At 40.8% G+C, this 21,651-nt stretch overlaps 1 long non-coding RNA gene across 1 annotated transcript; it reads right to left on the minus strand.

Annotated features, from left to right (window-relative positions):
- Nucleotides 1-1,442: 1,442 nt before the first annotated feature.
- Nucleotides 1,443-9,573, minus strand: LOC135445029 (uncharacterized). Its single transcript, XR_010439436.1, has 3 exons — nt 9,519-9,573; nt 8,069-8,169; nt 1,443-1,587 (listed from the first exon to the last, which is right to left on the minus strand). It is a non-coding gene; the product is annotated as an uncharacterized LOC135445029 (long non-coding RNA).
- Nucleotides 9,574-21,651: the final 12,078 nt, after the last annotated feature.

Raw genomic sequence — 21,651 nt, forward strand, 5'->3', positions numbered from 1 at the left:
AATCAGCAGACCCTGCATGCCTGGGGACTGGGTTTGTGTGGGCAGGTTTTGGCTGTGGGGTGGGTACAGGAGTGCCGTGTCTGGCATCCATCCCACTGCAATCTGAAACTCTCCCTGGATATTTGCCATTCCCAAGGCACACTGAAAGGATCTGGAGAGCAAGCTCAGCACCCAATTCCTTCAAGCACCTCCCTTTGTCCAAATTTACACCTGCACTTGGAAAAACCCATTGGATTGCGAATCAAACATAACATTTAGTGACATAGAAAGGATAAGGCTTCCCAAGCCAGCAGCAGCCCCTGAACCTGCCATAACCAATGTGAACACACCAAAATCACCTGTTGTGGGTGGTTTATCCCAGGCTCCAATATAAAGTTTAAATGTGTGTGGCTGCAAAACCAGGACAGACCCTGAAAATTGCTCCCCTTCTCCTACCCAGCATCTTTTTTAAGCCCACAAAGCTTTACACATAAAATAATTTTCAAATCTACCCTGGTGGCTTTTTCCCTATGAGATGCCTTCTTGTGGTTTGCTCCTCATCGCAAGGCAGCTAAATGGATAACATTACATTTGAATACTTTAATACACAACATCTTATTGGTTAGTGAAATATTAATGAGTCCTCAATGCATCCTTATGTAACAACTGTAGGTGTCTAGACTGTCTGCTTACTTCAAAACTGCTATGCTGCATAAATTTAGGTTTTCTGTTACTTTTCCAAATGCATCATTTTCTTATGGGAACTCCTTGCCTCTGATAAATAAAAAGGCTTTATGGATGATTTTTTTCACATAGCAGCACTCTGAGCCCAGGGGTCTTTGAGTCCAAAGTCTTGCAGGGATCCACAGGAGGATTTCAGGATGCACAAAGATTACCCTGACTCCTGCAGTACCCCTGCTCCAGACATCTTTTATGAAAATCCTTTCCTTAGGATTTTTATCTCCTGAGAAGCTGAGAGGCCTCAGGAACAAAATGTAAACATTGATTATCTGCTGCTGTGGAATGCAACAGGTGCATCTGTGATTGGCCCATGTTGGATGTTTGTAATTAATGGCCAATCACAGTCAGCTGGCTCAGACAGAGAGCTGAGCCATAAGCCTTTGTTATCATTGTTTGCTATTCTATTCTTAGCTAGCCTTCTGATGAAACCTCTTCTTCTATTCTTTTAGTATAGTTTTAATGTAATATATATGATAAAATAATAAATCAAGCCTTCTGAAACATGAAGTCAGATCCTCATGTCTTCTCTCATCCAAGAACCCCTGTGAACACCATCACATACCCCAATAAATGTTATGTTCCCTCCTTTCACAAATCAGGATATTGCATTATATAAACATGCACTTTCAGAGGCCACAACTCAAACACACATTTAGCTAGGCACTCCAGCAACAAATTTATCACAAGCTAAAATCCCAGGGGTCTTACATTCATGCCTCAATGGGACTTAAAACATGTGCTTGGTGCTGAATCCATAACAGGCCTGGCAGAACTGAGACGGGTTCAGACATGGGCAGGGATGGCTCTCCCAAGCTGTGGGAGCTGCAGCTTTTCCCTGCTGACATCAGGGGGGGGCAAGAGAGGCACCTGCAGAGAAATTGTATGATTAGAGCCAGAACGTGCAGCAGAGCAAGAGTTTCACTCTGGTTTGGGGTTTGTTTTTCTTGCTTAAAGCAGATCAGTTTCTCTGGGTCTGGATTGAAGGCATTTGAGATGGTATTTCATGTTCTGACTCAGGTGTTTATTATTTCTTATCAGTAAAACAGTCTCACTACTGTGAGTTCAGCAGCAAGGCACAAAATGGCCAACAATCCCTTGTGACAAGGTCTTTTAAGATTAAACCATCCAGTTAAGGAAGGACACCCAGATTATTCTCCCTTTTAACCCAATAACTGATCCCAAAGACCTGCAATGGGGACTTTTCCACCCAATTACAAAATGCCACCCAAACCCATGAAGAAGAAGCATGAAGTAGAAACTCAGGATGACACCGTGTGCCCTCCATCTTGCTTCCATCCACAACACACTAAAAATCCCAAAATCTAAATTTCTCACCAAGTGATCCATCTACACTACTCTCTATAATCTATTTCACACTTTAGTGGGTTCTAGTCTATATTGAAGTCTGGGAAACTTTCTCCATGAGTGAGGGTCAAAGTCAGTGCTCCCCTGGGAGTCAGGGCACCCCAGAGCAGACAGAGAAATGTTCCCAGTGCCCTGGGTTTCCACACATATGGGAAATTTTGAATTTTCACATTTATCTGTTCAAAAAGACTCTCCACTTGCTTGGTGTCTCATTCCCAGTCCTTAATTATCCCAAATCCCAAGGTGTATTATTTTTCAGTGCACATAACACACACAATACATGAAAATTGTAAACAAATTTTCTGAGATTTTGACAGCAAAGAGCATCAAGTCTGTTAATCACCCTAGGACAAGAAAGGCTAAAAACCACCTACAAGACTTTAGAAGCCAAGGTGCTGCTTACATGTTCTGAAGGAAGAGTAGCTCTGAGATCTTTCAGTTAGCTTTTTCTGCTAAGAAAAGCTAAACCAGAGGCATTTCTTGCCACCTTGCAGGGGCAGTTTTCTTCTGTGAGCAGCTGCCCTGCTCCCTCAAGCTCCCTGTGCAGAGGATGCTCTGGTTTTGTGCATCCTTACCACTATAAAATTAAGATATGTACAACAAGGAGCACAGGGCAGACTCCTTCAAACTCAGTGCCTGCTTAGTGAAGAAATCCTCTCCTGGTTTTAAAGCATGGGATTGTTACCCTGGGGAGGCTTTTGACACCTTGAAAAGTCAGTTTATTGATGTCACCTGAAAATGGACAAAAAAATATAAAATGGGAGGCTCCTGACTCTATGATTTGTACAAGATCAAGCGGCCAGAAATAGTAAAGACTATCTCCTCTTCAAAAACACTCTCAAGCTGATGAAATTCAAGTATTTGAAAGCACTGACCAGAGCTGAGAGCAGAAAATTATGTCTAAAATTGTGCCTTTATGAGCCCACAAAAATCAATAGGATCCTGCCCATGTTTAGCTCAGAGCCTGGAAGATGGATTACCTTCCTGGGAGTGATCCTTCACAACAGAGCTGCCTGAGCAAAGCAAAGGGAGGAGTTATTTCCCCAGCAGATGTGTTCCCTGGCCAAATGCCCTGAGCTGCTCTCTCCTGCCACGCAGGCACAGCTGCCCTGTTTTCCAAAAACTTCCTGCAGGTGTGGGGGCTGCAGGTGAGCAGTTCTCACCCTGACCCTGAAAAGCTTTCCTCCTCTAAAAATACAAAAAGTCGAGATTAAAAAAAAATAATTAAAAAAAAATAACCCAGCATTTAGGAAGAAAATGGATAAGAGGAGTGAAAGGGATGCACAGCCATTCTCCTCAGTCTTTTGCCCTCCCCTCTGAGCAGCTGCTAATTTTTTCTGCAAACACTGTTATTCTGTGAGCAGTGCTGAGCTCCTCACTGTCTCTAGAATTAGAAGAGCTCACAGAAGTCACCTGGAGTTCATGCTGCTGGTTTTTAATCCCCTCTGATCTATTTCAGAGCCCCTGGTCGTGGTGCCATGAAAGTCACTCAAGCTTTGAGTTCACTTTTGTTGTATTTCCCCTGTGGATGGGTGGGAGCCCTGCTGAGGAGAGACCTGGAATGAACTCTGAGTGGCAATCCCTGAATTTTAACAGGGCTGAGTTCACTCAGGCTCTTCAGAAGCACCTTTCTGTATGGCAAACAATCCTGCAGAATTCAGAGGCTTCAGCTGAGCCCTCCCCAGAACTGGACATGTGGTATTTGCAGGGGGCCCCAGGATGAGGTGAGATGAGTGAATCTGACCCCATGTTCTTAGAAGGCTAATATATTATATAATATATATTAGATTATATATATACCATTATATATACCATATTGTATATATTATATATTATGTATAGTATATATAGTATATACAGCATATATTATATATATTACAGTATATAATATATAGTATACTATATTATATATTATAGCATATTATATTATATAATAGATAGTATATCATAGTATAAAATAGTATAAAATAATATTATAGTTTAAAATATAGTATAAAATAATATAATATAGTATACTATATTATAGTATATTATTTTATATTTTATATATTATATTATATTTTATATATTATATTATACTATACTAAAACTATACTAAAGAATAGAGAAAGGATACAGACAGAAGGCTTAACAAGAATGATAATGAAAAACTCGTGACTGCTTCCAGAGTCCTGACACAGCTGGCTGTGGTTCGTCATTAATTAAAAACAATTCACATGTTGGATAAGCAATCTCCAGACCACATTCCAAAGCAGCAAAACACAGGAGAAGCAATCAGATAATTACTGTTTTCATTTTTCTCTGAAGCTTCTCAGCTTCCCAGGAGAAGAAATCCCAGAAAAGGGATTTTTCAGAAAATATGACTGTGACATGGACACACTCCTTTCTTCAGTCCCTCCCTATCTCCACAGATTTGCACTCACTTTGTTTTGCACAATGCAGTTTGAGCACCACAAGTGAGGGCCCTGCCAGCCTTTCAATTTGGAGAATATCCTGTTGTCACCTGTCAGGACTCAGCTTTGAAGACACTGGAGATGGCAAACAAGAAAAAAGTGAAGACTCTGCTTCAGTTCAGAAACCTGGTCCAGCCCCAAATTCACTGACACAAACCACCTTTTGTAGGAAGAGGGCTGGAAACTGAAAAAAAGCCCTGAGGATGCTCACAAGGATTAACAACAGACTCAGGTGGAGAGGTGAAGGTGCTCAAAGGTGTTTCAGTAGGAACAGATTCAGCTTTTTGTTGGCTCCACAAGGCTGATATCATTCTTTGTGACATTGGGCTGGGAGTTTTATTCACACCTCCTGCCAATTCCTGTTATGCATGTTAGTTTTGGTTGCCTCTGGTTGGGTGTCTTGTTGATGTCACTTCTTTTCTGCAGTGCTCTGCCTGGAAGCATTTGGTTGGAAACTCAGCTTCTAAAAGCAAAACAACCTGAGAAGGTCGATCCAGGAGACACAGATCCACAACATGCAGAGGAGCAATGCAGAATTTTCCCCTGTCTTAAGGTGAATTTAAATACCTTGAGGGGGATGTTGTGAGCCAGCAAAACCACATGGGCAGAATATGAATAAAACCAAAAATAAAACTGCTCCTGTCACCAGTGGTGCAATAGCAATTAGGGACTGGGAAAGAGCATAAGGGGAAGTTTTAGAGTCATTCACTGGAGACATTAGGACAATATTATCCTAATCTTCAATTATAATGTCTTCCTTAATGACTGAGGCAGTGAGATCAAATGTTTTAGCACATTCTTAGCAATAATAGTGGGATTTCTTATGGTAGCCTCTAAAAAGCACTAAAACCTATTGCACTTTTGTAGTTTGGATGTTGTTTTCAAACAAAAAAAGGCAGCAGCTTCCCAAATGTAAACCTTAGCTCCAGCCTACTCCCCTAATGATCTGCATTCAGCTTTTTCCATTGATTCTACAAAACAACATCATTCAGTCACACCAGCAGTCAGAAAACATGAATAAAAGTTTTTAAAGTGATGTTTGTTTCACTCAGTTCAATCCTAATACTCAGATGTTTTACAGAATCTTTGGTGTTCTAAAATGAAAGTCTTGCCTTGGACTGCAGCAGAATTCAGCTTCTTGGGAAACAAACTCTTCCATTGAACATTTGCTATCTCCTTTCATAATATGAAACATGTCTTTGAAGACAACTGCATACACATCAAGTCCCTAAACAGTTCTTTTAAGGCACAAAAGAAGCTGGGGGTTGCACAGAAACTTTTAGATTTGTTATCAAACTTTAAAGTGTTGTCCAGCTCAAAAGTGATACATAATAAAAAGATGAGAGAGATCCTTTTGTCTTTCCTCTAAAAACACAGCCTTCTCTTCCTAAAAAAGCTCCAAGCTGAGAAGAAAATAAACTCATTCTTACAAGGATGATGGTGAGCAAAGTAACAGCTGCCAGAAGACAGCATCTCCTAGAAGCAAAACTTTTTAATTTTACAATATTGCAGGGTTCCAAAGAAATAGCTTTTCTAAAAAAAAAAAAAATTCATTATGTCACCTTTTACTCCCATATAGGTGGAGAAAAAAAAATCTGATTTCTGTTACAAAGGAGACACAATGGGCAGTAAATTCAGTGTGCCAGGGGCAGATGTCAGCTGGAGGTGTGAACACCAGTTCTTGAACTTGCCAGCACGAACACTCCACTTTTAATTTCCCATGCTCAGCCAAGGGATGAGCTCAGCTCAGCCCAAGCTCTGAGTCCTGGTGGGGTGGGAAAGGCTCAATCTCAGCAGAGCAGCTGCCCTCCCTACCTGCTGCTGCTTCAGCAAATGAAAAAGGGAAAAATTGGGGCTTTTCCTTTCCCTCCCTCCCTTTGGGTTTGGTCTCTGGAAGCTGAGCCTGCTGTGCAGAGACAGAGATGCTCACCTGCTGTAATTTCAGTGAATCTACCAAGGATGCTTCCCAAAAGCCTGGGCAATTCACATCCTTGCTTCTCCTCAAACATCTTCCTTAAAAATGTTAGTGATAGGCTCACTGTCACAGCTTCTGTGCAGAGGCAGGCAACTTGCATACACACAAAAACAATGGAAGGAGGTAATCATGTTTTTACATATGTAAAGTTTCAAATGGAAGTGGAAACAAAGAAAGAACTGTAATTAAATTTCCCCAGGCAACCCCCTTTGTCATTCCAAAAAAACTTACGCCAATTAATACTAGATATAACATTCCAAAGAAGTTCTAATAACATTAACACAGTTTTATCACCCTTCAAAGAAGAATTTTGTTAGATGTGAGGCAGTACTGAAGGCACAAGTTTTCAAGAACAATATATATAATGCATCATACTAAATCTTTTCTGGAGGGTGGCATTTGAAGACAAAGAGCCACTGAATCTTTTCCTTTTGGCTGACCTGGTTTTGATTATAGAATTGAAGCTGCAAATATTTATTATGATAATTTCTGCATTTTAGTTGCTACCAAGTGCTAAGATAGCAGGGTATATATAACACTTTGCTATAAATACAAATCAAATTCCAAAGTAATAAACAAAGTCAGTGGGATATTGCCTGGAAAAATGTAATCAAATAATACTCATTATCATCCCCCAAATTTTCTAAGAGGCTGAACACATCACATTAGGAAGGTGCAGTTTTCATTGACATTCCCTGGGTTTTCCCACGTGAACTCCTCTCCCCAGTTCCCAGAGTGACTCCCAGCTCCTTCTGGGTACCAGAGGTGGTCTCTAAAATCAAGACCATGGCACCATCTCCCAGTTTTCCCTCATTTAAGCTTGGAGCTGTGCTGGGAGCACAGGTTGATGTGTGTGCTCTCAGCATCACCTTGCCACACGTGCTGGGGCTCGTGTGACAGCATCTCAGAGCATTCAGCATGAGGCACACACATCACTTGTAGACACATATCAAAAATACCTCCTTTAATCATGATATGTATAAAATAAACACATTCAAATACCTTTTTTTTTCCCAGAGGTAACAGTTTCTGCCCCTCCCTGGGTTCTGGGTAATTCCAGTTGGTTATTTGATGTTCTGTTGCTATTGGGTAGGAGCACAAAGAGCTGTTTCCCACTTAGGTTCTGGGAATTGGGGCATGCAGAGGGGTTTTTGCCAACTTTACCCCTCACCAAAGGGACTGCTGGCAGCCCAGGCACCTTCCCCTACAGAGCCTGAAAGGTTTTGCTCCTCATCTGGAGGGAATCCCTCCCAGCTCATCACCTCCAAAATCAAATTAAGGGCATCCTTATCCACAGGGTAAATCCCACACAGCCAAACAGGCTCCTCTAAAATTTTGACACAAAATTTTGCACACAACAGCACTAAAATAATAAAGGAAACAATGCACAGACAGCTGTGCTATTTTTTAACAAATCCTTACCCAGCTTATATCCTAAGGACAATAAACCATCAAAAGCAATTCTAAAGTCAATTTGACAGCATCACCCTTGCTAATGCAATCAGATATCCCTCTGTTTCTTTTTGAAAGGAACTTAGGCTGGAAGGAAGTGTACCTGCTTTCCAAGGGGAATGCCTCAGCCTCAGGCAGCACCTTCCTCTGCAGAATTTTGCTCTCCCACTCCTAATTCCAGGCTCTCCTGCTACCAGGGAGGCACTTTTGGAGAAGAGGAGAGAAAAAAACCCTCAGATTAAGCATATTTAGCTTTTGGGATTTTGCTGGAGTTTTTTTTAATACAGAGCTAACAAGCATTTCAAAGTCTCCTTCCAACAGAGATTGCATTTGTACATATTCAGGAATTGGTCTAAAACTTACATTTCAGATTTTTAGAGTGTGTGAAGAACTTTTAATGATGGCTTGATTCGGGAACACTGTGGGTATGATCAACTTTTATGGTGTAATGTAAGATAAAAAGCCATGTCATTCCTGCCTAGATCTACAAACATTCCTGAATTTCCTCCTGAATGGGAAATGAAATGTGCTAAGTGAAAGAAAAAAAAATTAAAATATCAAACCAAAAATCTTTACTAATTTTCTATTTTCCAATAGATTTGTGTGAAAGGTTCTCCTGTGCACACTCCACCGTAGTTTTTTTAAATGGTTTCCCCTTTCCACGTTATGGGACTTCATGTTTGATTTCGACCAGAAGAAAATAACTTTTTAAGCGATGGCCAAAAAAATATACAGGGGAGAATCCCAAAAGCCCAGCTCTCTTTAGGAAAATGCTGGTTTTGTTTTGTCTCTGTTAACTGGTAAACTGCAAAAAACACAACAAGGTCTCATAAACATTTTTAAAAGTTAAATTTAGCTAAAAAAAATTTTACTGAAATACATTTGCCATCTCAATGGTATTGGAAATATAAATCAATATTTAAAACTATGTAAATCTTAAAATCCTGCATTTTTCATGGAACTGAATAATAATTTTATTGACATTATAAAGCTGAAATTATTTTGGTAAAAGCTTATAAATATGGAAGTTTAAGCATCTTTTCATGCATAAAAAACCAGAAGAAAACACAAATATGCCAAAATTTTAAATAAAAGCTTAATTCTATCAGGCCTTGTTAAGAGCTACACATTGCCACACAATTACTCCTGGTGATAAAATACCGAAATCAGACTGGAATTTTTGCCCTGTTGTTTTGTCTCACACAATCTCTAACAGAACCCATTTCCTTCTCTCCTGACCTTTGCTTTCATCTCCTGTACCTTCAGACCTCTTTCTGTGCATTTGAATAATGCATTTCTATGCATTATCCTTGTTGCTTAACCAAAGCTAGGGTCTAACACAAGATGCTTGATATAGGAATAGAGAAAAGATGCTTTTCTTCAGGGTGGTAATAAGTAATTTCTTCTATATGGCTTTCTTCCTATAGAGAGGGAACCAACTGAATATTTTGAAATTGAATTTTACTGAATTTAGCCTTCACACACTCACTTCTTTATTTCAGATTTTCCATAACCCTCACTAAACCCGATCCCAGTAATTAATTACCACACACCATCCTTTGAAAGCACACATTGGACCAGCCAGGCAAGAGGTTTGGAGATTAGCAGCCCTTATTTAAATAAGCAACACAGCTTTATCTGCTTACCAGGTGCCCTGCACAGTAAATTCACTGAATTAAAGCCACCTGACAGCAGATAAGGCAGCTGATCCTCGTGCTGCTCGTGGGCTTCTAGTGCATTACTGAGGAATCATCCAAATAAACTTCTGCTGTTACAAGGAGCATCCTAAATTACTCCAGAGCAGGGGGGTTGCATGTTTCAGGAGGATTTTAATTAAACCTAGGGACAGACAACACCGTGCCCACCTGCTTAGATTTCACCTTCAAGCTGTGCCACGTGAAATAAAGCCCTGGATCTCCAATACAGGGAGTGTCCTAATGCTGGGAGCTGGTTTAGGATTTGCATCCAGCTGAGCAGCCTTGCCTTCGTGCACAGCATGGCACACAGAGAAAGTCAGCCAGGATTTCTCACCAACCCGCCCTTCCTGAATGGAACCCAGCTAATTAAGAGTCAATTTGATTCAATTACAGCAGCAAGGCAAGTTCCCAGAAGACACAGATGAGGCTGATAAGGCCTTTTGGAAGCACAGAATCCAGACTGCAATTATGTTTTACAAGGCTCCCCTTCAAAGGGCTGGGCTTCCCACAGGAGAGGTCTCAGCAACGGGGGCTTGGCTCTTGCAGGTGGCCCCAGCCCCACACAACACCCAGGTATGAAATAAATACTGCCACCAGTATTAGCAATTCCAGGTAACTTCAAATATCTGGAGCCACTAATTATCTGGGAGATGTTATGGAACAACTAAATTTTAATTTTATTTTTTTTCTCATGACTGGGATTGCTTTGAAAAGGAGTATTTCTTATTCAGTAATATTCTCCTAACAACGTGTGCTTCAGCACTGATTTACATCTCTGACTGACTGTGTAAATTGCACTGCTCACAGGGGCTCAGGTGCCCCTAACACCCTGTTTTCCATTATTCTGAGTAGCCAAGCAATAAATGTGTTTTAATTGGAACCAGGAACACATATTTGATATGACCAGCAGCCCCTTTTGCAGTGGTGCTGGGTGCCCATGGTTTGCATTTAGATCCAGGCTTCCCTGGAGTGCAGAGGTGAGCATGTGAGCTGCAGCTAAAATTAATATTTCCTCCTTCTGAACACTGAGATATTGAAGCAGAAAAAATAATCTCATTCCATGCCTCACCCCTCTGACCTGCATCCTCCCCAGCTAACAAGGATGGGGGAGAGACACCCTGCTACTCATTTATTGATGCTGCTCAGAGATTCCAAACTTCATATTGTTGCAGAAGTTGCAAAGGCTGGTTTTGATTTAAAGAAATCAAAAACATTTCTGGCCCTGGCAACTTTGCCAGCCCATCTTTCACTCCTGAAGGGTTTGTGGAAAAGCCTCATCAGCCTGGTGAGAGCCCTCAGTCTGACACACAGCTTCAATGACAGCCCAGCCAAAGATCCCCTTTTTTTTAAGGGTTAAGATCAAGCATCTCCTCGTTATTTTGCAGTTTTAAACATTTTTTTGTCTGTATTAAATATATTTTCTCCTAAATGCTGCCAGTCATGTGCAAGTCATGGGATTCCAGGGTGAATTACTCTGCAGTAACATCCCAAGCAACCTTCCCAAAATCCACACCTGTGACATGTGACAACTCCTTTCTGTGTACTGAAGAATTACCCTACCTTCAAGGAATAGCATTTTCAAGATTTGGGGCTGTATAGTTCTCCAGACCAGCACAATGTCCTCACCCTGTAATTAAGTTAATAATAAAATATCTAAAAATTTAATCCTTTGGTGTTCATTGTTTCTGCTGCACTATTAAAACTGCACTAAAATAACATAATACAGAGGAGAATCACCTTCTCCATGTAGAGGACTCAGTGGTTTAATTCACATGCCAATAATCTTCCTCAGCTGACAGACTGTTGGGTTCATACAGACACATATTATTAGAGGCATATTCCCTGCTAATAATAAAAAAAATATGTGAGAAGTGGAGCTGTAAATCATATTCATGGCTCATTACTATCCACAGTCCTACTTAAGTGTTACATGTGGTTTTCTACTCCTCCTCCAAACAGTTCTGGACACCTGCTTGCAACTAGAATTAGATTGAAAACTCTGAAATTTGACATTGCAATGTCCAAAAGTACAACAAAACCTGTAAAACTGTATCTGATGATAAATCAGTGAAAGTCTGAAAACCCACGCTAAAGCAATGATAACCATCACCAAGGGCTGGGAACATTCTTAACTTCTCCAGCTTTGCACACTGAGCAGCAACAAACATGTAATTCAAAATTATCCTCCCATTCCTGAGCTGCTCCTTTATCCTGGATTGTTTTTATTTTATTTCAGGGACTTGTGTACCCCTAAAATAAGTTGGGGTTTTTTCCCCTGAAAAAAATGCTAGAGAACTGACACAGCCCCATTTTTCCCCACACACATTACAAACAGAAATCAGAAAAAAAATGCAGTATATTCAGAACTGTAAATATAACCTGAAAAATTGGTGGTGGAACAAATTAGACAAATTTAATTTCATTTTTCACATTTGCTCATTTAGCCAATAAGCAGAAATGGAACTCAAATGAGCTTATTAGAACCACTAAGTCAATACATTTCTGTCCTGGAAATGGGTCATGTGTCTCACTTATGAAGAGTTATTAAATAGAAACCTTTCTCAAAAAATTCTCTTAACAGATTCCCTTCCCAAACAGAACAAATGAACTCATAAATAGGCACAATATTCATAATGCCTAAAGAATTATTGCTGTTGTAGTCTCAATGCATTCGTTTAGTGCATTCCAACTCCATTAGCATTCAGACTGCCTTTACAGCTGGCAGGACAGGGCAGGAAAAAAATCACCTAACAATGGAAAAACTATACAAAATGTCATTCAGAATGTGGCATTACATGAAAATGGGGTGGGAGACTCCAAGACTACCTGACACAAAGCTTGGGGCATGGAATTTCATCCAACATCCATGTTGGAACAGGCCAGAATTCCGATGGGCTTTACCTATGTGCCCATTTTCAGCCCCTTCAAGGCCAACAGGAAAAAAGAAATCATTCTCATAAAGAAAATATAATTAAAGGATTCAGGGCACAACTCAATTTTTTTTTTCACTAAATTTTTACTGCAATAATCATAAGTTTTTTGCTTTTTTCTGTCACTTTATCCCCCAAAGCAAAACTAATTTGTCTTAAAGGATCACACAGTGCTGGTTTCCAACTCTGTGGTCTGGACTAAAAATCAAAAACAAACCCCCTCCCTGAATTCTAGTGGGTTCCATGCCAAACAAATTCTTTACAACATTGCTGTTAGGGACAGGACAAAATATTTCAGAGATGAAAACAAAGGTGTAGCCAGCGATGAGACAAAAGCCAAGCACATCCCACTCCCTTCAGGAGGCACAGCAGTAGAAATCACAGCTAAACTTATCAGTACCTGATTTCTTACCCCCAGAATTAAGGCACTTTATTTTAAATACACTCACTACATCCACTGACACTGAAATGTGGAAGTTTCTGCAAATCAGAAGAGGCACTCACTTGTGCAAAGCAGCCAGGATTAATGTTAAATTTACCATCTGATGATGTTTAAGGAGCACTTAGAACATCATTCTCTCTGTGTGTTCATGAGAAAATGCTGGTTTACTTATTAATTAGAATTTCATCTGATGGGTATAAATGGTAATTTGAAGCTGTAGGAACTTTTAGGCCTAGGCCTGGGATGGAATGGTCTGAGTATGTGGGGAGTAACAATTTGGGGCACACAGATCTTGCCTATAAAATTCCCGATTAACAAGGGGCTTTAGTTCTGATTTACACCATAGGTGGTGAGCACAGAATTAGAAAAAAAATCCTTATTTACCTTCACCTTAAAGAGAATGTGTAAAACATTCTTGCTGATACAAATCAAGATATAAATCAATATATAAAAAACACTTGGAAATTGTCAGGTCCCCAAAAAGCAATCGCTGAAAAGAAGGAGAAGCCCTTAAAATCACAGAATCATTAAGGTTGGAGAAAATCTCCAAGACCACCAAGCCCAATCTTTGACCAAACACCACCCTGGCAATTAAACCACAGCACTGAATGTCACATCCAGTATTTTATTAAACATTTCCAGGAATGGTGACTCCACCACTGTGGTGTTGTGAGGTTGCCAGGATGAGAGATGAGAATTTGACTCCATATTCTCAGAAGGATGATTTATATTATATTATATTATATTATATTATATTATATTATATTATATTATATTATATTATATTATATTATATTATATCTAAAGAAAGAGAAGGATGCATCAGAAGGCTACACACAAATGAATACTAAAAACCCATGACAGACTCAGAGAGTCCAACACAGCTGGCTGTGATTGGCCATTAATTAAAAACAATTCACATGTTTGGATAAACAATCTCCAGACCACGTTCCAGAGCAGTAAAACATGGAGAAACTGAGACTTCTCATCTTCCCAGGAGAAGAAATCCTGGTGAAGGGATTTTTCAGAAAATATCATAGTGACCCACCACACCTCCCTGGGCAGCCCATTCCAATGCTCGACAACACTTTCCATGAGCAAATATTCCCTGATGCTTAACCTGAACCACCCCTGGTGCATCTTGAGGCTGTGTCCCCTTGTCCTGGCTGTCTGGAAGAAGAGGACAGCCCACACCTTCCTTCCATGGATTAGAGCCTCCTTTTCTCCAGGATGAACGCCCCCAGCCTCTCCTCATAGGATTTATCTCTAGATCCTTCACCAGCTTTGTTGTCCTTCTCTGGACATGCTCCAGTGTCTCAAAATCCTGTTAAAATAGCAGAAATCCAACTACAGTTTTGGGTTGGTGGGCTGCATTTCTGGAGTTTATATAAGCACATGTCTGCGGGGGAAAAAACAAATAAACAAACAAAAAAACCCCAACCTACTGTTAGAAGTGTTTAAATGTAAAATTCAAAGTACTGGCAGCCAAAGCAAGAAGCAAGGAATTTACCAGAAATAGTTTGTGAAAGTTAAGAACCATCTGTTGGAAGCAGTCTTGTAACTCCAAGGAGTCTCTAAGGTACCAAAGAAGGCTTAGGTTTCACTGCAAGATCAATGAAGAATTAAAAGAAAATACAAGTGTAAGCAGAACTGTCCAGAAATCACCTGAAGTGAAGTTCTCCTGATGCAGCATTTCTCCTCCTTCAGTTTTGCTTCCAGGAGCATCTCCTGCTGCCAGCTGGAGCTGCTGCAGGGGTTCTGGCATCACAGGCTCTTGTCAAACACTTCTAAATTCAAGGGCCAAATAAAAGGGGGAGGAAAAATGAAAATAATAATAACCCATGTCATTTTCCCCATTTTTTTGTCCAAACATGTGTCTTGTATAACACAAGGAGCATTATCAGCTGGGGATGGTTGAAGATTCCCCACTTCCCACATAATTTAAGCTCTCATGGACCTAGTAGCAGAGATTAAAAAGGCAAATCTTGCAGCTGAGGCAAGGGGTTATTCTCATCTGATAAGACTTCTAGACACTGCCTGTGAGGTCCCCAGGACGAGGTGAGAGATGAGAATTTGACTCCATGCTCTCAGAAGGCTGATTTATTATTCTATTCTATTCTATTCTATTCTATTCTATTCTATTCTATTCTATTCTATTCTATTCTATTCTATTCTATTCTATTCTATTCTATTCTATTCTACTAAAGAAAGAGAAAGTATTCATCAGAAAACCTAGCAAGAATGACAATAAAATCTCATGACTGACTCCTCAGAGTCCAACACAGCTGGCCATGATTGGACATTAAGAAAAATCAATTCACATGGAACCAATCAAACATTCACCTGTGGGTAAACAATGTCCAAGCCACATTCCAAAGCAGCAAACACAGGGAGCAGCAATCCTTGAAAACAATGTTTATTAAATATGAAAACAATAATTATTGTTTTCATTCCTCTCTGAGGCTTCTCAGCTTCCCAGGAGAAAATCCTGGGCAAAGAGGATTTTTCAGAAAATATCATGGTGACACACTGCAGGCTTTCCCAGAGAGACCAATAAAGAGTTATCACATGGCCACATCATGAAATGAGATGCTGCAAACTTCACTGTGCCCTGCAGCCCTCAAGGAGACAGATTTGGGGTGAAGGAAGAAGTAAAACTACTCCTGCATGTCACAGATATCTTTTATGAAAAATATTTTCTTTAGGATTTTTTCCTCCTGAGAAGCTGGGAGGCCTCAGGAACAAAATGTAAACATTGATTATCTGCTGCTGTGGAATGCAACAGGTGCATCTGTGATTGGCCCATGTTGGATGTTTGTAATTAATGGCCAATCACAGCCCAGCTGGCTTGGACACAGGGCCCAAGCCACAAACCTTTGCTATCATTCTTTCTTTTTTTATTCTTAGCTAGCTTTCTGATGAATTTTTTTCTTCTATTCTTTTAGTATAGTTTTAATATCATATGTATCATAAAATAATAAATTAGCCTTGTGAAACATGGAGTCAGATCTACGTCTCTTCTTTTATTTTCGGACTTCTGTGAATACTGTCACACCTGCAGGCTCTCTCTCCAGTTTTTGTGAGGCTTGTACAGCAGCACCTAAAGAGCCTAAATATATTCCATATATTCCACTTTGTTACTGAAAAGGCTGTTCAAGATTTCAGCAAACAGGGTTTTTATGGGTGAGAACACAGGTCTAGACAAAAACCCCATAAAATATTATTGCACTTAGTTTTATTAGACAGTAAATATTTTTATTCTTTTTGAAAATTGGATAAGATGAGGTGAACTGAAGCCAGTGGTCCCAAGAAATGAGCAGTTCCACTTGAGGAAAATACCCATGCTAAGCATCACATCACAGGAGAATCCAGCAAGGGCAGAAGTAAATTGTCTCTGAGTGAGGATTTTGACAATCAAATCAGTCTGGAAAAACAGAAGCACACACAATTTAGCACACCCTGTGAAGCAGAAACCTGCTGGGCCTGCTCATGTCTAAACTTTAAGGTAACTTCAAGGTTGATCTTAATAAGAAAATATTAAATATCCCTGGTTGGACATGACAGATTGTTGAGGGTAACCCAAAATGTTACTGTGTTCCACAGTTCTTTGTGTCCAAAATTGTTACTGGCTCTTCAAAACCCTGCAGGACACAGATGCATGTGTGTGTGTGTATATGTATATATATATTATTTTATTATATTATATTATATTATATTATATTATATTATATTATATTATATTATATTATATTATATTATATTATATTATATTATATTATATTATATATTACATATTGTCATGGTTTGAGCCTGGCACAGAGCCAGTGCCCCCATGAAAATGCCCTCACCCTGGTGTCTGCTGTGAGATGTGACCAGGAATAAGCAAAACAGGCTCCAGCTTAAACATAAAGAACACTTTATTACCTAAACTACAGGAGAATAGGGAAAAACTATAAGGAAAAGGAAAAAAAAATTGAAAACCTTACAAAAAAAACCACTTTCCTCCTCCCCACTACCTGAATTTCCCAATCCGATACATTCTCCCAAATCACCAACTGCCCAGCCTGGCACCACACTTTAGTATACTCAAACTTCAGTTCATGAAGAGGAGAGGAGTCCTTCTTGTTCCATAGGCTTCCCCTGGAAACACGCTGAAACCTCGTGTGCTTCCAATGTCACTCGGCACCGCCCGGAAAAGTCCTTTTGCCGCTTGTGACATCTTCCTTCCATGCCCAGTGCTCTCACCACCGTGCATGGACCAGAGCTGCTTTTAGGGTTGTCTTTTAAGGATGCCTTGTCTCACTCCAAAAAGGCACAGTCTCTGCTTTGGGACATTTGTCTCCCCCATATTTTTCCAACCCCCTGGGGCCGAGGGGTCCTCACGATGAACCCTCCTGGTTCTGAGGCACTGCTTCCCCCCAAGTGCAGTCTCTGTGTCACAGGAACAAACTGAGTCCATGGCCACAAGAAAAGTCCAGCCAAAAGGCCACTCCAAATCATCTCTCCCCATTCAATCATCTCCACATTCTTCGGGCCAGGTCCTTGTCTCATCTCATCTCCTATCTCCCTTCTTATTCAGCTTCGAGGAGGATTAGCATTTTTGCAAGGCCCCAATCATGAAAGAAAGGGGTTAAAACTTTCAGTCTCTGTCTGTCCCGGAGCTGCGGCACTCCCACACACGCTGCCGCTCCGGCCGGGCACTCTTCCCCCCTCCCTTCTCCTCCTGGGCCGGCTGCTATCACATTCGGTGTCGCCGGCTCTCCTCTCTCCCTCCTGGGGAGGGGGGGGGGGGAATGGCTGCCCGAGGGCTGACTCCCTGGGCTCTTCCACCCTTCCATCTTCGAAGGCCTTCTCACCCCCATCTCTGTCCAGGCCCCAGGCCTACCGCATGGCAGCCCCTCCCCTGCCCAGCAGCAGCGGCTGGACAGGGGAGGGAGAACTGACCTCTTCGCCTCGACGTCCCAAGAGAGCCTCCCAGGGCCAGAGCCCTGCTTTTAACCCCTGTGTATTCTCGGAGGTGTGTCCAAACCCCACTGGCTACACCCGGTGCCAGTATCAAACTCCGAACATCCATTGGTTTGACCACAGCATCCCGGAATTCCCACTTCTTCCTGGTCAAACCACCACACATATATTTATATAGATGACATATGCATACATATGAAGTGTCACTTTTATAGTGCCACTTCACAAATTTTATTTAGTTTATATACATACATATGTATATTTTATTTATTCATTTATTTATTAATATATATTTATATATGTATATATGCATTTTCCAGCAAGACCTGGCTTGAAGGAGAAAAGCTGGCAAATCTCAAACCAATCAGAAGGACAAATGCTGTATGAAACCCTGTTGCTTTGAGGACACAAAATACCTACATTCAGTAATCCAAGCTGGTTTGACAAATTTTTGACAAATTTCCTGAATGCAAAGAGCTGCTGCAGTTTCTCCAGCATCTCTGGATTTCCTCATCAGAAACATAATTTTCAGTTTATTTAAATTATTCCTATGTCATCCCACATTCATGAACTAAACCTCACTTCACCCAGATGCTGTTGATGTAAGAAAACTGGATTAAGTGAATCTGATGACCACACTGGTGAGCTGGAGGTGAAAACCATCATCACATAAATAATGCCATGGCCCCAGAGGTCTTCCTCAGCATCTTCTGCACATTCTGAATGGGGGAGCAGGAGCAGAATCTGTCTGGGACTGTGTGGCACAAAGGTCAGGATGTTTGTGCCCTTCCTCATTGCTCCTGTTTGCAGGAGTCACCAGCCCCCTGATTTTTGGCCTCTGTGGGAAACACCCTGCAGCAGGTCCAAAGTAAATCTGTGGTTTGGTGTAAAACAGACTTAGCAGGAGCAGCAGAGAGGGGACAGTGGATGGACCTCAGAGCTCACACATCACACTTCAGATCCTGGAGATGGCCAGGAAATATTGTCCCACACCAATGGAACAGACCAGAAGGATGCAAACTAGCCATGGCCCAAATTCCTGCATTTCTCTTCACAGAGAAGGCACAACTTCCCAAGAATATTTCTGGGTTTCGCATTCTCTGAACCTCAGAGAAAGAAAAAATAATTCTTATCTCATTTACTGCTCCTGTGTTGTTCACAAGTGGCATGCAATGTAGAAGATTGTTTACCTGATGGAATTGATAACTGGATTCTGATGTGAGTGTTTTGATTCATTGACCAATTGAATCCAGGTGTGTGTGTTAGGACTGTCACTGACAGTCACAAGATGCTGTGCAGAGAAGTGCAGTTGAGTGCTTGGCAGATTCAGTTTAGATGTAATGTAATATAATGTAATATAATATAGAATAATATAGTATAATAAAGTAATTAATTAGCATTCTGATAAGACGGAGTCCTCCTCATCATTCCTCCTGGATGTCAGGCAAAAATATCACTGATGATATCACAGATATCATCTGTACATTTAGAGATGAACAGATGATCAGCCTATGGGCTCCACTTCAGAGCTCCACAGATTACAGGTCAATGTATTTTATATTTTATTTACAACAGCATGGCAACACCATTCTGGTGCATTTCATTAATCTCCTGTGGCATTTGCACTTGGTAATGCTGGGCATGCTGCCATCAGTGCAGAAACATCCAGTTCACACCTGAAGCATCTTTTACAGGGTTTACTCCAAGGAAAAAACCTCACAGATACCACTCAAGCTTCCAGTTGTTCCCCTTCTCCCTTAGTCCCCATTTCCCCACTGGGACCTCAAAGGGATTCATGCCTGCACAGGCAAACAGGTTTTTTTCCTTCTCAGCATCTTTTACTTTATTTTTACATCCTTGTAAACATTTCCAAAACCAAAACAAAGCCCACTTTGCCAGCTGTGCTGGAAATTGGGCTTATGGAAGAGCCCCAGGGGGATGGGTCCATTTTTCAGCATGGGGTTACAATGGACAGAGGAGCAGGAGCTGATCAGCTTGATGTGAGGAAAGAAGGGATGCTGGAAGGCAAGATAAAATGTGCTCAAAAGCAGTGCATCTGGCACCTTCCTGAGGACACACAAGGCAGAAACAGGAATTGAATGTATTCTGTGTTTATCTTTACAAACACATGTATTTCAGGTAGGAAATAACAGGGGAAAAAAATGGCGAGTGACCTGGCATTGATATGCAAAAACATTTCTGCCTTGTCTGGGGCAGATTGGAGCATCACCAACACCAGTGCCCACATCAGGAGCAGCACAGCTTCTGACATCCTGCTCACCCTGGGAGATTCCTGGAGCTGGCACAGGTGAAATACAAGTGCAAACACATCAACACAGAGCGCAGCTCCAACACCAAACAAGATTTGAAGTTAGGGGGTTGTAGCCAAAACTTCTGGGCTATTTTGAAATCTTTTTTCCTAAAACATGTTGGATTTTTCCTAAAACATGTTGAATACAAATGAAACAGTTTCAGTTTTAATGTCAGCACTTCTATCTTTGCAAGAATACACTATGCTGCTCTTCAAGATGGTTTTCTTATCAGCATGTGGCTGCATATAACTCCATGGACTTCTCAACAATGCCTCCTATTAAAAAGAGACATTAGCCTGAATCTAAATACTCTGATCAATTTTCTTTATGGATTTTAGTCCATAATACATTCTATTTCACTGTAATTATTTGCAGGAACATTCTGGCTAGCTCAGTATACTGTCACCACTGGAGCATAATGGAAAAAATAGGATTTGTCCTACCATCAGAAATATTGCTAATCAGTTTTATAGAAGAACAACATGGATTTCCCCAAAACACAGGTGGGGAAATGGAAATTTATTCATAAAATGTTTTGTTAGATGTGTTAAAAATCCATGAATGTTAAACTAATTGGAATAAAATAGTTTTTCACCTCCCTCTTTTCCCCTGAAACACAGAGGCAGTTTTGCAGCAGGCACACAACAACTTGATGGTTGTAGTGGATGCTTCAACTTATGAAGTATTGGCTATATTCCAATAAATTCCCTAAAACTTAAAGTTTTCATTGTTATTCCTTTTAATCCATAAGAAACATCTGCATTACTACACCCTCCCTCCCATTCCATCAAGTCCTCACTATGTATTAGCATAACATAAACCATTCTAGCAGGTTCAGGGGGTTTGTTCAGGTTTCTTTTCTAAGGATGTTTATCAACCTCTTGGAAATTTTCCACACTGGCCAAGAGTAGAAAAGTCTTTGCCTGGGCACCACAACCTTGTTGCCATGCTGTTCCACTTCCTAAAGCACTCCAGGGAATGCTGCCTGGCTGATTGCTCTTTGTGCCTGCCTCAGGGACAGCAAACAGCACTGTGAGACCCTGACACAACAATCAACTCTCTATAGGGAGAAATATTCCAGCTGGCTGCCCTTTTGAAACTGAAACTTCCCCCTGAAACTACAGCTTTTAGAATGTTAATATTCCAGGACTGACAACCACTGTGTTTGCTCTTTACATTCCTGTCTTGTGCCCCCCTAACCCCAAACTGTCACAGACATCTTTTATGAAAAATCCTTTCCTTGGGATTTTTTCTCCTGAGAAGCTGAGAAGCCTCAGAGGAAAAGAAAAACAATAATTATCTGCTGCTGTGGAATGCAACAGGTGCATCTTTGATTGGTA

This window comes from Zonotrichia leucophrys, chromosome 3 (genome assembly GCF_028769735.1).
Source record: "Zonotrichia leucophrys gambelii isolate GWCS_2022_RI chromosome 3, RI_Zleu_2.0, whole genome shotgun sequence".
NCBI lineage: Eukaryota > Metazoa > Chordata > Aves > Passeriformes > Passerellidae > Zonotrichia > Zonotrichia leucophrys.